We start from the raw sequence: 13,493 nt of genomic DNA, 5'->3' as shown, positions 1-13,493 counted from the left end.
TTTTTGGAAGTGCATTTGGACAGCAAGGTGGATTGCTGTTAAGGGAACTATAGAAAAAAAAATCTATAAATCTTCAGCAGAGCGAGTGTGAGCGAGCTGAGTGTGATCTGAGTGTAAGTGTGAACGGGGGTAAGTGTGACTTGTGATTCAGTGACTTTGGAGTCAGGGAGTTTCCAAGGGAGGAAGTACTGAATTGCTGTCTTTTTTTTTTTGTCTTTTTTTTTTTATTATTTTTTTTTATTTTTTATTAATACTTTGTATTTATTATTTTTTTTTATTATTTAACTTTTCTGTCTGGTGCAATCCCCATTAGGAAACGTGCTCCACTGTTAATGCCATCCAGTGCACATCTTGCCACATGTATGCAGTCCTTGAGCAGCCAATCGAGGGTGCATACTGCTGTGCAAGATGTGAGCACGTTGTGCATTTGGAAAACCAGATTCTGAATCTAAATGTGCAGCTGGCAACACAGATCCATAGACAATATGGAGAGGAGTCTTCTGCTCACTGAGCAGACGCTCAATGGGATAGATGAGGGGGGATGGTAGGATGGAGCCGCAGGACAGTGAAGTAGCAAGCTGGGTGACAGTTAAGAAGCGGGGTAGAGGGAAGAGTGCCAGAGAGGCTAGTCCTGATCTGGCACACCCCAATAAGTTTGCTAAGTTGGCAGATGAGGGGGGTGCCAGTACAGGGGTAGCACTGCTGCAGCCAGGCATGTCCTCTGAAAGCCGGAGGAGTGACTGCTCCAGTAAGGAGGGAAATAGGAGAGCAGGGCAGGCCAGACAGGTGCTGGTAGTGGGCGACTCTATTAGGGGAACAGATAGGGCAATCTGTCACAAAGACAAAGATCGTCGAACGGTGTGCTGCCTACCTGGCGCTCGAGTCCGAGACATCGCTGATCGGGTGGACAGATTACTTGGAGGGGCTGGTGAGGACCCAGCGGTCATGGTGCACATTGGCACTAATGACAAAGTTAGAGGTAGGTGGAAGGTCCTTAAAAACTATTTCAGGGAATTAGGCTGCAAGCTGAAAGCAAGGACCTCCAACGTGGTATTCTCTGAAATACTGCCTGTACCACGTGCCACGCCAGAGAGGCAACGGGAGATTAGGGAGGTTAATAAGTGGCTCAAGAATTGGTGTAGGAAGGAGGGGTTTGGGTTCCTGCAGAACTGGGCCGACTTCTCAGTTGGCTACAGGCTCTACGCTAGGGACGGGCTGCACCTCAATGGGGAGGGTGCAGCTGTGTTGGGGGAGAAAATGGCTAGAAGGTTGGAGGAGTGTTTAAACTAGGAATTGGGGGGGGGAGGGTATTCATTTTATAGGAGGGGAAGATAGTGCAGATAGAGACCTGGGCACAAATAAGGAAGTTGGGGGTGGCGGTGGCATGGGGGGGTGGGGTTAGAACAGTTAATAATTTAAGAAAGAATAGAGGTGCAGAGAGATACATAAAATGTATGTATACTAATGCCAGAAGCCTCGCCAACAAAATGGATGAATTAGAACTAATGTTGTTGGAGCATAATTATGACGTGGTGGGGATATCTGAGACATGGCTGGATGAGAGCCATGACTGGGCTGTTAACTTGCAGGGCTATAGCCTGTTCAGAAATGACCGTACAGATAAGTGAGGGGGTGGGGTGTGTCTATATGTAAAATCGTCCTTAAAACCCATCCTGCGTGATAATATAGGAGAATTTAATGAAAATTTAGAATCCCTGTGGGTGGAGATAAGGGGAGGGGGAACAAATAATAAATTACTGATAGGGGTTTGTTATAAATCTCCAAAAATAATGGAAGCAATGGTGAATATCCTCGTAAAGCAAATAGATGAAGCTGCGACTCAAGGAGAAGTCATTATTATGGGGGACTTCAACTACCCTGAAATAGATTGGGGAACAGAAACCTGCAGTTCCAGCAAAGGTAATCGGTTTTTGACAACTATGAGAGACAATTACCTTTCACAACTCGTTCAGGACCCAACAAGAAGGGGGGCACTGCTAGACCTAATATTAACCAAGAGGCCAGACCGCATATCAAATATAAGGGTTGGGGGTTACTTGGGTAGTAGCGATCACAAAATAATAAGTTTTCATGTATCCTTTAAAAAGATGTGTAATAGAGGGGTTACAAAGACACTAAACTAAAGGAGGGCAAATTTCCAAAGGATGAGAGAGGATCTTGGTGCAATTAACTGGGACGATATCCTGAGACACAAAAATACACAAAGAAAATGGGAGACGTTTATTAGCATCCTGGATAGGACCTGTGCACAGTATATACCGTATGGGAATAAACATACTAGAAATAGGAGGAAACCAATATGGCTAAATAGAGGGCGCAATAAGTGACAAAAAGAAAGCATTTAGAGAATTAAAGGAAGTAGGTAGTGATGAGGCATTAAATAAATACAGAAAATTAAATAAAGTCTGTACAAAGCAAATCAAGGCAGCAAAGATTGAGAGAGAGACTCATTGCCAGAGGGAGTAAAAATAATCCTAAAATAATCTTTAACTACATAAATAGTAAGAAACTAAAAAACAATAGTGTTGGCCCCCTTAAAAATAGTCTGGGTGAAATGGTGGATGAGGAAAAGGCCAATATGCTAAATGACTTTTTTTCATCAGTATTTACACAAGAAAATCTCATGGCAGACAAAATGGCTAGTGATAAAAATTCCCAATTAAATGTAACCTGCTTAACCCAGCAGGAAGTGCGGCGGCTAGGGTTGATCGAAACGGATCGTTCATTTTCAAAAGTCGCCGACTTTTGGCAAAGTCGGGTTTCATGAAACCCGACCCGATCCCTGTGTGGGGTCGGCCATGCGGTACACGACTTTCGCGCCAAAGTCGCGTTTCAATTACGCGAAAAGCGCCATTTCTCAGCCAATGAAGGTGGACGCAGAGTGTGGGCAGCGTGATGACATAGGTCCTGGTCCCCACCATCTTAGAGCAGGGCATTGCAGTGATTGGCTTGCTGTCTGCGGCGTCACAGGGGCTATAAAGGGGCGTTCCCGCCGACCGCCATCTTACTGCTGCTGATCTGAACCTAGGGAGAGGTTGCTGCCGCTTCATCAGAAGCAGGGATAGCGTTAGGCAGGGTCCATTAACCACCCAACCGCTTGTACTGTAGCGATTTCCACTGTCCAACACCACCTTTTGTTTGCAGGGACAGTGGAAGCTACATTTTTTTTCCTCAGCGCTGTAGCTCATTGGGCTGCCCTAGAAGGCTCCCTGATAGCTGCATTGCTGTGTGTATGCCGCTGTGCAAACCAACTGCTTTTTTCAAAGCACAAATCCTGTTGTTCCTTCCTTTCTGCACAGCTATCTTGTTTGTTTGTCCACACTTTTTATTTAATTTGTGCATCAGTCCACTACTTATTGCTGCCTGCCATACCTGGCTGAGATTACTGCAGGGAGATAGTAATTGTAGGACAGTCCCTGTTTTTTTTTTTTTTTTTTTAATTCTTCCTAAAAAAATAAGTTGTGGGAGATTAAGATTGGCATTTCTGCTAGAGTGCCATCCCTGTGTGTGCCATCTCTCTCACACAGTGGGCCATAGAAAGCCTTTTTATTTTTCTGTTTTTTTTTGTGGGGTTTATAAATTCTCCCTGATAAAAAAAAAAAAAACAGTGGGAGATTAATATTGGCCTTTGGGCTTGTGTGCCAGTCCTGAGTGTGCCATCTCTCTCTCATATAGTGGGCCATAAAAAGCCTATTTATTTATTTTTTTTATTTGGTTTCTAAATTCTCCCTGGAAAAAAAATAAATAAAAATCAGTGGGAGATTAAATGCAGTTTTCCATTCATCACCCTGTTTAATACGAACAAGATTATATGCCCCTCGGAGGTCAATCTTAGTAAACCAACTAGCCCCCTTAATCTGAACAAACAAATCAGTAAGCAAAGGCAAGGGGTATTGGAATTTGACCGTGATCTTATTAAGAAGACGATAATCAATACAGGGTCTCAAGGAGCCATCCTTCTTAGCAACAAGAAAGAAACCCGCTCCCAATGGTGACGAAGAGGGCCGAATATGCCCCTTCTCCAAAGACTCCTTAACATAACTCCGCATGGCGGCATGCTCTGGCACAGACAGATTGAAAAGTCGGCCCTTAGGGAACTTGCAACCAGGAATCAAGTTAATAGCACAATCACAGTCCCTGTGCGGTGGAAGGGAACTGGACTTGGGGTCATCAAATACATCCTGGAAATCCGACAAAAACTCAGGGACCTCAGAAGAGGGGGAAGAGGAAATTGACATCAAAGGAACGTCACTATGTACCCCTTGACAACCCCAACTAGTCACTGACATAGTTTTCCAATCCAGCACCGGATTATGTTCCTGTAACCATGGAAAACCCAGTACAACAACATCATGCAGGTTATGCAACACCAGAAAACGGCAATCTTCCTGATGTGCTGGAGCCATGTACATAGTCATCTGCGTCCAGTACTGAGATTTATCCTAGGGTGTAGCATCAATACCCCTCAAAGGAATAGGGCTCTGCAAAGGCTGCAAGGAAAAACCACAGCGCCTGGCGAATTCTAAGTCCATTAAGTTCAGGGCAGCGCCTGAATCCACAAATGCCATGACAGAAAAGGACGACAATGAGCAAATCAGGGTCACAGATAAGAGAAATTTAGGCTGTATAGTACTAATGGTAACAGACCTAGCGACTCTCTTAGTACACTTAGGGCAATCAGAGATAACATGAGCAGAATCACCACAGTAAAAACACAGCCTATTCTGACATCTGAATTCCTGCCGTTCTGTTCTAGTCAAAATCCTATCACATTGCATAGGTTCAGGACTCTGCTCAGAGGACACTGCCATATGGTGCACAGCTTTGCGCTCGCGCAGACGCCGATCAATCTGAATGGCTAGAGACATAGATTCGCTCAAACCGGCAGGCGTAGGAAAGCCCACCATAACATCTTTAAGGGCTTCAGAAAGACCTTTTCTGAAAATAGCAGCCAGAGCCTCCTCATTCCATTTAGTGAGCACAGACCATGTTTTAAATTTCTGGCAGTATAATTCTGCCGCTTCCTGACCTTGACACAAGGCCAACAGGGTTTTTTCTGCATGATCCACAGAATTAGGTTCGTCGTACAATAATCCGAGCGCTTGAAAAAATGCGTCTACATTCAATAATGCCGGATCCCCTGTTTCAAGAGAAAAAGCCCAGTCTTGAGGGTCACCACGCAGCAAGGATATGATGATTTTTACTTGCTGAATGGGATCACCAGAAGAACGGGGTTTCAAAGCAAAAAACAATTTGCAGCTATTTTTAAAGTTCAAAAACTTGGATCTGTCCCCTGTAAGACTCATGTCGGTGTGGTAGTTGGGGGCAGGTATATCTCGCCCAGGTGTTTGTCCTATGTGTATTAGGCCACTCAGTATCTTCAGGATGCTAATGGGTTAACAAGTGCAGGAATAAAGGATGACCAGCTGGGGGTTTCCAGCGTCAGCCTGGGGCACACAGATTGCCTGTCTGTGTGAGACAAACATGAGTGAGAGCTGTGCTCAAGAATTGTGTGATGTTAGCTGGGTGGGAGAAGCCCCCCCAGTTGTTGAGATAGCAACGTGTTGGTTTAGTTAGCGCCGGACAGGCTAGGATTTATTTTTATGTTTTGTTTTTCTATGTTGCTTTCACGTTAATAAATCTGACCCGAGGTCAGCCTGCTCAGAAAACCTGCTGTACGCCTCAGATTCAATGCACAAACCACGTGGCCTTTGTGATTGTGAATGCGGGTCAAAATGATACAGCGAAACACCTGTGTGAATTGTCTGTTGATGGGAAAAATGTTGTGGCATTACTAGACTCTGGAAGTGTGGTGACTCTGGTGAAAGATAGTCTGGTGGCACTTCCATCTGGTCCGTCTGACAAGTTTTCTGTAACGTGTGTGCGTGGTGACATCTGCTCGTACTTAACAGCGGTCATATGGATTTCCACTCCCTATGGGTCAGTGCAGCACAAAGTGGGACTCGTTCCCGCATTGTTACAGGATGTAATCCTGGGCAGGGATTTTCCCTATTTCTGGCAGTTGTGGGAGAATCAGTTGCTCGTTCACGGTAGCTGTACCCGTGAATCTTCTCCCATGCCATCTGGAGGTCCCGAGTCCCTAGAGGAGACCCCACAGGAAGATGTTGCTGGGGAGGTTAGTGAATCTAACCTTCAGTACCCCTTCTCCATCATGGCGGGGGAAACGGAGGAAACTGAGGAACCTCAGCGAGAGGCGGAGGCAGACAGCCATCGGGCACCCTGCCTGCCAGATTTGGGGGTCCAGTTGGATGACTTCCACAGCGAGCAAATGAAAGATCCTACCCTGACTCCGGCTAGGAAAAATGTAAAAATGATAGATGGGGTACCCGTAGAACCTGACATTAAGCTAGCGTACCCGTATATGGTTCTTGAAAATGAGTTGCTCTACCAGGTAGAAAAAAAGGGGAAGACACAGTGCAACGGTTAGTGGTACCCAAACCTTATCGGCGGAAGGTACTGGACTTGGCCCACGGACAAATAATGGGGGGACATCTGGGGGTACAGAAAACCACAGAAAGGATATCGCATTGTTTTGTGTGGCCTGGAATACATAATGATGTGCGTAACTATTGTGAGTCCTGTCCAGAGTGCCAAATCGCGGCACCTAAACCTCGGTTCCGTAGCCCCTTGGTACCCCTTCCTATCATTGGAGTCCCTTTTGAGAGAATTGGAATGGATTTGGTTGGGCCCCTTCCCCGATCCGCACGTGGGCACCAACATATCCTCGTCATCGTGGACTATGCCACTCGTTACCCGGAAGCCATCCCTTTGCGTAACACAGCTACCAAGACGATCGCCAAGGAATTGGTACAAGTGTTTAGTCGGGTGGGAATTCTACAACAGATACTCACCGACCAGGGGACTCCCTTTATGTCGAGAGTAATGAAGGAGCTCTGCAGACTCTTACAAATAGACCCGTTGCGTACGTCTGTCTATCACCCTCAAACAGATGGCCTGGTTGAGCGGTTCAACAAAACCTTAAAACAGATGCTCCGGAAGGCGATAGACAAAGATGGGAAGAACTGGGATTACTTGTTACCCTATTTGCTGTTTGCCATTAGGGAAGTTCCCCAGTCTTCCACAGGGTTTTCGCCTTTCGAACTGTTGTACGCCCGTCGTCCCCGGGGACTGTTGGACGTCGCAAAAGAAACCTGGGAAGGTCAAGTCACTCCCTTTAAAACGGTGATCGACCATGTAACACAAATGCAGGATCGTATTGCCGCTGTCATGCCCATTGTTAGGGATCATATGTTACAGGCCCAGGGAGCCCAGAGGCAAAGTTATGATACTGGCGCTAAGGTCCGTACATTTGCATCCGGGGATAGGGTGTTGGTCCTAATCCCTACGGTGGATAGTAAATTTCTGGCGAAATGGCAGGGCCCATTTGAGGTCCTGGAAAGAGTTGGTGAAGTGAACTATAAAGTGTACCAGCCTGGTAAGAGAAAACCAGAACAGATTTATCATGTGAATCTGATAAAACCCTGGAAAGACCGCTCTGCCCTAACGGCGGATCTGCCCCGTCCGGTTTGTTCACCTACCGTACCGGAGGTGCAGGTTGCCGAGACTGTCTCGGAACGACAAAAATCTGAGGTTAAGCAGTTTTTGTTACAGAACCGACAGTTTTTCTCGGAAAAACCTGGCCGGACTAAGCTAGTGAAACATGAGATTATCACAGAGCCTGGCGTCACCGTTCATGTGAAGCCCTACCGGATTCCGGAAGCACATCGAGAAGCCGTCTCCCGGGAAGTGATGGCAATGTTGGACTTAGGAGTCATTGAGGAGTCGCACAGCGCCTGGTCCAGTCCAATCGTGTTGATACCTAAACCGGATGGCTCCATACGGTTTTGTAATGACTTTAGGAAACTGAATGCGGTTTCTAAATTTGATGCGTACCCTATGCCCCGGGTCGATGAGTTGATCGACCAGCTTGGTAAAGCCCGATACATTACGACCCTGGATTTAACAAAGGGGTACTGGCAGATCCCTCTGGCCGAGATGGCCAGAGAAAAGACGGCATTTGCTACACCGGAAGGTCTGTTCCAGTATGTCTACATGCCGTTTGGACTTCACGGAGCTCCCGCAACGTTCCAGAGATTGATGGATCGAGTCTTGAGGCCCCACAGACAGTACGCTTCTGCCTACCTGGATGACATTGTAATTTACAGCATGGATTGGGAAACTCACCTCCGGAAAGTACAAGCGGTGATTGATGACCTGCGAGATGCAGGCTTAACGGCAAACCCCAAGAAATGCCACATCGGGCTTGAAGAAGCCCGATACTTGGGCTACGTGATTGGTAGAGGAGTGGTTAAACCCAGATCGACAAAATACAGGCAATTCAGGGCTGGCCACAACCAGTGAGCAAAAAAGAAGTACAAGCTTTCCTGGGGATGGCCGGCTATTATCGCCGGTTCATACCCAATTTTGCAGCCATGGCTACCCCCTTGACGGATCTTATCAAGGGGAAGGGTTCCATCATGGTAAAATGGACCTCAGCTGCTGAAGAGGCCTTCCACAGCCTGAAACGGGCTTTGTGCTCTCAGCCCGTACTAGTGACTCCTGATTTCAGCAGCGAGTTTGTGGTACAAACTGATGCCTCTGATACTGGTCTCGGAGCTGTACTTTCCCAGGTGAGGGACGGAGTCGAACACCCGGTCCTCTACCTCAGTCGGGATCTGAATGTACATGAGCAGAGGTATGCGGTGGTTGAAAAAGAGTGCCTAGCCATTAAATGGGCTCTCGACTCCCTCAAGTATTACCTGGCCGGTAGGAAGTTTAGGCTGGTCACGGACCATGCCCCTCTCAAGTGGATGCACCTCCACAAGGACCGTAATAGTTGGGTAACCCGGTGGTTCCTTGCCCTGCAGGCTTACTGTTTTATGGTGGAGCACCGACCTGGGGTGCAGATGGGGAACGCCGATGCCCTGTCCCGAGTGCACTGTTTCAAGAGTGTTCTTGCTCGACCGGAGTGGTCTGAGCAAGGGGGGGATATGTAAGACTCATGTCGGTGTGGTAGTTGGGGGCAGGTATATCTCGCCCAGGTGTTTGTCCTATGTGTATTAGGCCACTCAGTATCTTCAGGATGCTAATGGGTTAACAAGTGCAGGAATAAAGGATGACCAGCTGGGGGTTTCCAGCGTCAGCCTGGGGCACACAGATTGCCTGTCTTTGTGAGACAAATGTGAGTGAGAGCTGTGCTCAAGAACTGTGTGATGTGCTGGGTGGGTAGCTGGGTGGGAGAAGCCCCCCCAGTTGTTGAGATAGCAACGTGTTGGTTTAGTTAGCGCCGGACAGGCTAGGATTTATTTTTATGTTTTGTTTTTCTATGTTGCTTTCACGTTAATAAATCTGACCCGAGGTCAGCCTGCTCAGAAAACCTGCTGTACGCCTCAGATTCAATGCACAAACCACGTGGCCTTTGACCCCAGCAAAGGCGATCCCGGAGTGTTGTGTCACACCCCAAAAAACAAATCAGGAGTAGGAATTCTAAGCTCTAAAGCCGGAGTCTGGACAACATAGTCCTGGATACTCTGTACTCTTGCAGCAAGTTGATCCACACGAGAAAACAAACCCTGAACATCCATGCCAAAGCATATATCCTGAACCACCCAGATATCAAGAGGAAAAAATAGACAAACCAGAGCACAGAAAAAAAAATGGTTCAGAACTTTCTTTTCCTTCTTTTGAGATGCATTTAATTCATTTTTGGCCACTTCTACTGTTATGATATGGTGGTCTAGGAGCAACATGAAACGAGCTCTGAAGGAAGTGGTAACTGTACTGACCGCAGTCCCTAAGCTCAACACAACACTAGAAGTAGCCGTGGGATGCTCCTAACTCTCCCTAGGCACCTCGTCACAGCCTAAGAGCTAACTACCCCTAAAGATAGAAGCAGGAAAACTATCTTGCCTCAGAGAAAATCCCCAAAGGAAAGATTAGCCCCCCACAAATAATGACTGTGAGTGGAGAGGGAAAAGACATACACAGAATGAAACCAGGATGAGCACAGGAGGCCAGTCTAGCTAAATAGATAGGACAGGATGGAGTACTGTGCGGTCAGTATTAAACACTACAAAAACCATGCAGAGTTTGCAAAAAATCTCCACACCTGACTAAAGGTGTGGAGGGTAAATCTGCTTCCCAGAGCTTCCAGCAAGGCAGAATTAATTCATACTGATAAGCTGGACAAACATAGAAAGCACAGAGCGGATAAGTCCACAATCTATGGACAGAAAAGAGCAAGCAAAAACTTAGCTTTGCTGAACTGGTCAGGATAACAGGGAAATCCAAAGAGATGTGAATCCAACCAGGAACCATTTACAAGTGGCACTGGCTGAAGGAAAGAGCCAGGCATAAATAGCCGAGCAGAAAAGACGATCAGTGGAAGCAGCTGAAGACAGCTAAATCCAAGGAGCAGCCATACCACTAGAAACCACAAGAGGGAGCCCAAGAGCAGAACTCACAAAAGTGCCAGTTACAACCACCGGAGGGAGCCCAAGAGCGGAATTCACAACACTCTACCAACTAGCCTGGTTGCCTTTAACGCCTGTATTTTAATTATTACCTTGTACATATTTTCAATTGTCTCATATTGTAACATCTTTATATGACTTTTTATAAACACTGCCTGAAACCTTTGACGGAGTATAATATTTAATAATAGATTCGTTCTTCCTGTCCTAAAACGTACCCTAAGTCTTCTGAAGGGAATTACGCTACTGTTTTGGGTTAGCTTCGGACCCATTTAATCGAAGCTGGTGGCAGCAATACCGTGTGCAGGCCTTTGGGTGTCGTTGTAGTGACTGCGGCATTGATAATTATTGTTCCTGCCTGAGTGGGAGTAGTTATATTGCGTCGCTGCAGCGTGCCCAATAGCCAGTACATAGCAGGCAGCCTTTCTGGCGACTAAATACCCCAGGTGCAGTACGAAATCTGACCTGAGAGTAAGGGTGGTGCCAGAGAGCTGCAAGTTTCAAGTGGAACTGTAAGTGGGACATACATAAATCCCTGCAGTTCGTGGTATATTGCAGAGCAGTGGGATACCTAGAATAAGCCCCTGCTGTTAACTAAGACGTCAATAGCCTTGTGTGTGTTTTTTCATCACATTGTGGAGTGGAGGGATAACTAAGATAAGCCCCCCTGCACATGTGATAGCCGTCTGTTGGCCGAAAATTCACCCCGATCTGTGACGTGGGGGTGACGGTCATGGTGTGAATCGTGACAAATTGGTGGCAAGGCGGTGGGATATCTTAGAGCATTAGTGATTTGGTTTGAGCAATCATTCCTCTCACTAAAAACTTGCAAAGTTCTTGCGAGAACTCTGCGCAAATAAGTTTGGAGAACGAACTCAGTGTTTATTAGTCCGGAGACAATTGTGTGTACTGGTAATTATCCCTTCCCTTTCTCTTCGTTTTTCTATTCTATCCTTTATTTGGCAACCATGGCTGCGAAAGGAGAAGCCTGGTACACCCAGCAGAAGAAGGACACTCTTGCTGAGATATGCACGTACCATGGCCTGAAACCCCAGGGTAAGACCAAGGCTCAAATGGTCACTGACCTGGTGCAATTTGAAGCAGACCAAGCCAGGCCACAGAGCCCCATGGCCGCAGAAGCCAGCACACGCGAACATGGTGCTGCAGTGGACGTCCAACCACTAAATTCCGGCCCTACTAGCAATCAGAGCGAATTGGACCCCCACCTGCTGGCAGTCTTGGAACTACTCGCTGCCGATGACCGTGTTGGACGTCTGCAGCTGATCCAGCAATACCATGAGAGAGGCGAGCGGGAGGCTGAGAGAGCAGAGTGCCAAGCCCAGCGAGTCCATGAACTGGAGATGGTCCGGCAGGGGGGATACCCTCCACCGCCCAGAGCCATGAGCCCAGCAGCACTCAGATACCAAAGCCCTGGACACTTTTCTGCGGGCCTTTGAGAAAGCCTGCAGACAGTACCAGCTGCCTGCACAAGAATGGGCACGATACCTGACCCCAGGGCTGAGAGGCAAAGCTCTGGAGGAGTTTGCTGCCCTCCCTCAAGAACAAGATGGTGACTATGGGGCCATCAAGCAGGCCCTGATAGCCAAGTACCAGCTTACACCCGAGGTGTACCGTAGAAAGTTCCGGAACCTCCAACGTGGCCCACACGACAGCTACGGTGATGTGCATGGACTCAGGACCCACTTTAACCAGTGGATCCAATGACTGTCAGTGACCACCTTTGAGCAGCTTGGAGACCTGATGATCAAAGACCAGTTCTTACATCTTTGCCCAGCCGAGGTGCGACAGTTCGTGATGGACAGAGAACCCAAATACGTGATGAAAGCAGCGCAGATTACCTATGCCTACGAGGCCAACCGTAGATCGGAAGTGCGGAAGCCAGTCACCACCAGCTGGATAGGGGGTAAGCCTGCATCCAACACCAGTACCCCTGCCAGCCAACACACCAGAGGTCCTGTCCCCGTGGCCAACAGCACCAGACATACCACTGAACCTCGCCAGTGTTTCTCCTGCAAGCGGACTGGTCATATCAGTCCTCAATGTCCAGACAAGCAGAAGAACCCCCCGTCCAAGGCCCCAGGGCCTAATGCAGCAGTTCTTTTGGTGGGTGGTGTGGTTGGGAGGGTGTGTGACAATGTACAGCACGTCACTGTGGGAGGCCATGTTGCTACAGGCCTCAAGGACACCGGAGCTGAACGAACTCTCATCCGACCTGAACTGGCGGCCCCTGAAGAAATCATTCTGGGGAAAACCCTAACTGTCACTGGGATTGGGGGCATCAGCTGTCCCTTACCGATGGCCCGGGTTTATATTGATTGGGGTGCCGGGAGCGGGGTTAAGGAAGTGGGGCTGTCTGATAATTTGCCCACTGATGTTTTGTTTGGGACTGATTTGGGGAGGATGGTTGCATACTACTTCCCTGACACCCCTCCCCAACCTACTAATGAGGGTAACGTTAACCCTGATGATGATGATAATGGGAAATCGCATGTGTTACCTGACCATGCTTTATCTTGTAATGATGCATCTGATAACCATTTTTTTCCTAGGATTGATGGTGAAAATGTTGTACCTGTGCCAACTGAACCTGATAACCATTTTTCTGCAAAGGTTAATGTGTCCATAGGTACAGGCGTGCTCAGCCACGTCGCTCTGCGGAGTGAGATGGCTGAGGAACCCCTAGAAGGGGCAAGTGTCGGTGCTACAGGAAATAGGGAGATGCATGAGAACCATGAGAAAGGTGACGCCATAAAATTGACCAGTGCCACCGAGGAAGGTATCTGGCCCATAAGTAGCACTGCCCCTGTAGTGTTGGGGGTGGATGGGGAGGTAGAGCCCATAGCAGCGCCGGCTGATGGGTCTGTAGAAATCTCCGGGGAGTCACCCGCAGTCAGAGTGCCCGAAACGCAGATAACTGTCTGCCTTCCGGACCCTCCTCAGTTATCAGTGTGACTGAAC

The sequence above is a fragment of the Ranitomeya imitator genome, chromosome 3 (assembly GCF_032444005.1).
Source record: "Ranitomeya imitator isolate aRanImi1 chromosome 3, aRanImi1.pri, whole genome shotgun sequence".
Classification (NCBI taxonomy): domain Eukaryota; kingdom Metazoa; phylum Chordata; class Amphibia; order Anura; family Dendrobatidae; genus Ranitomeya; species Ranitomeya imitator.
This window is presented reverse-complemented; position numbering follows the sequence as displayed.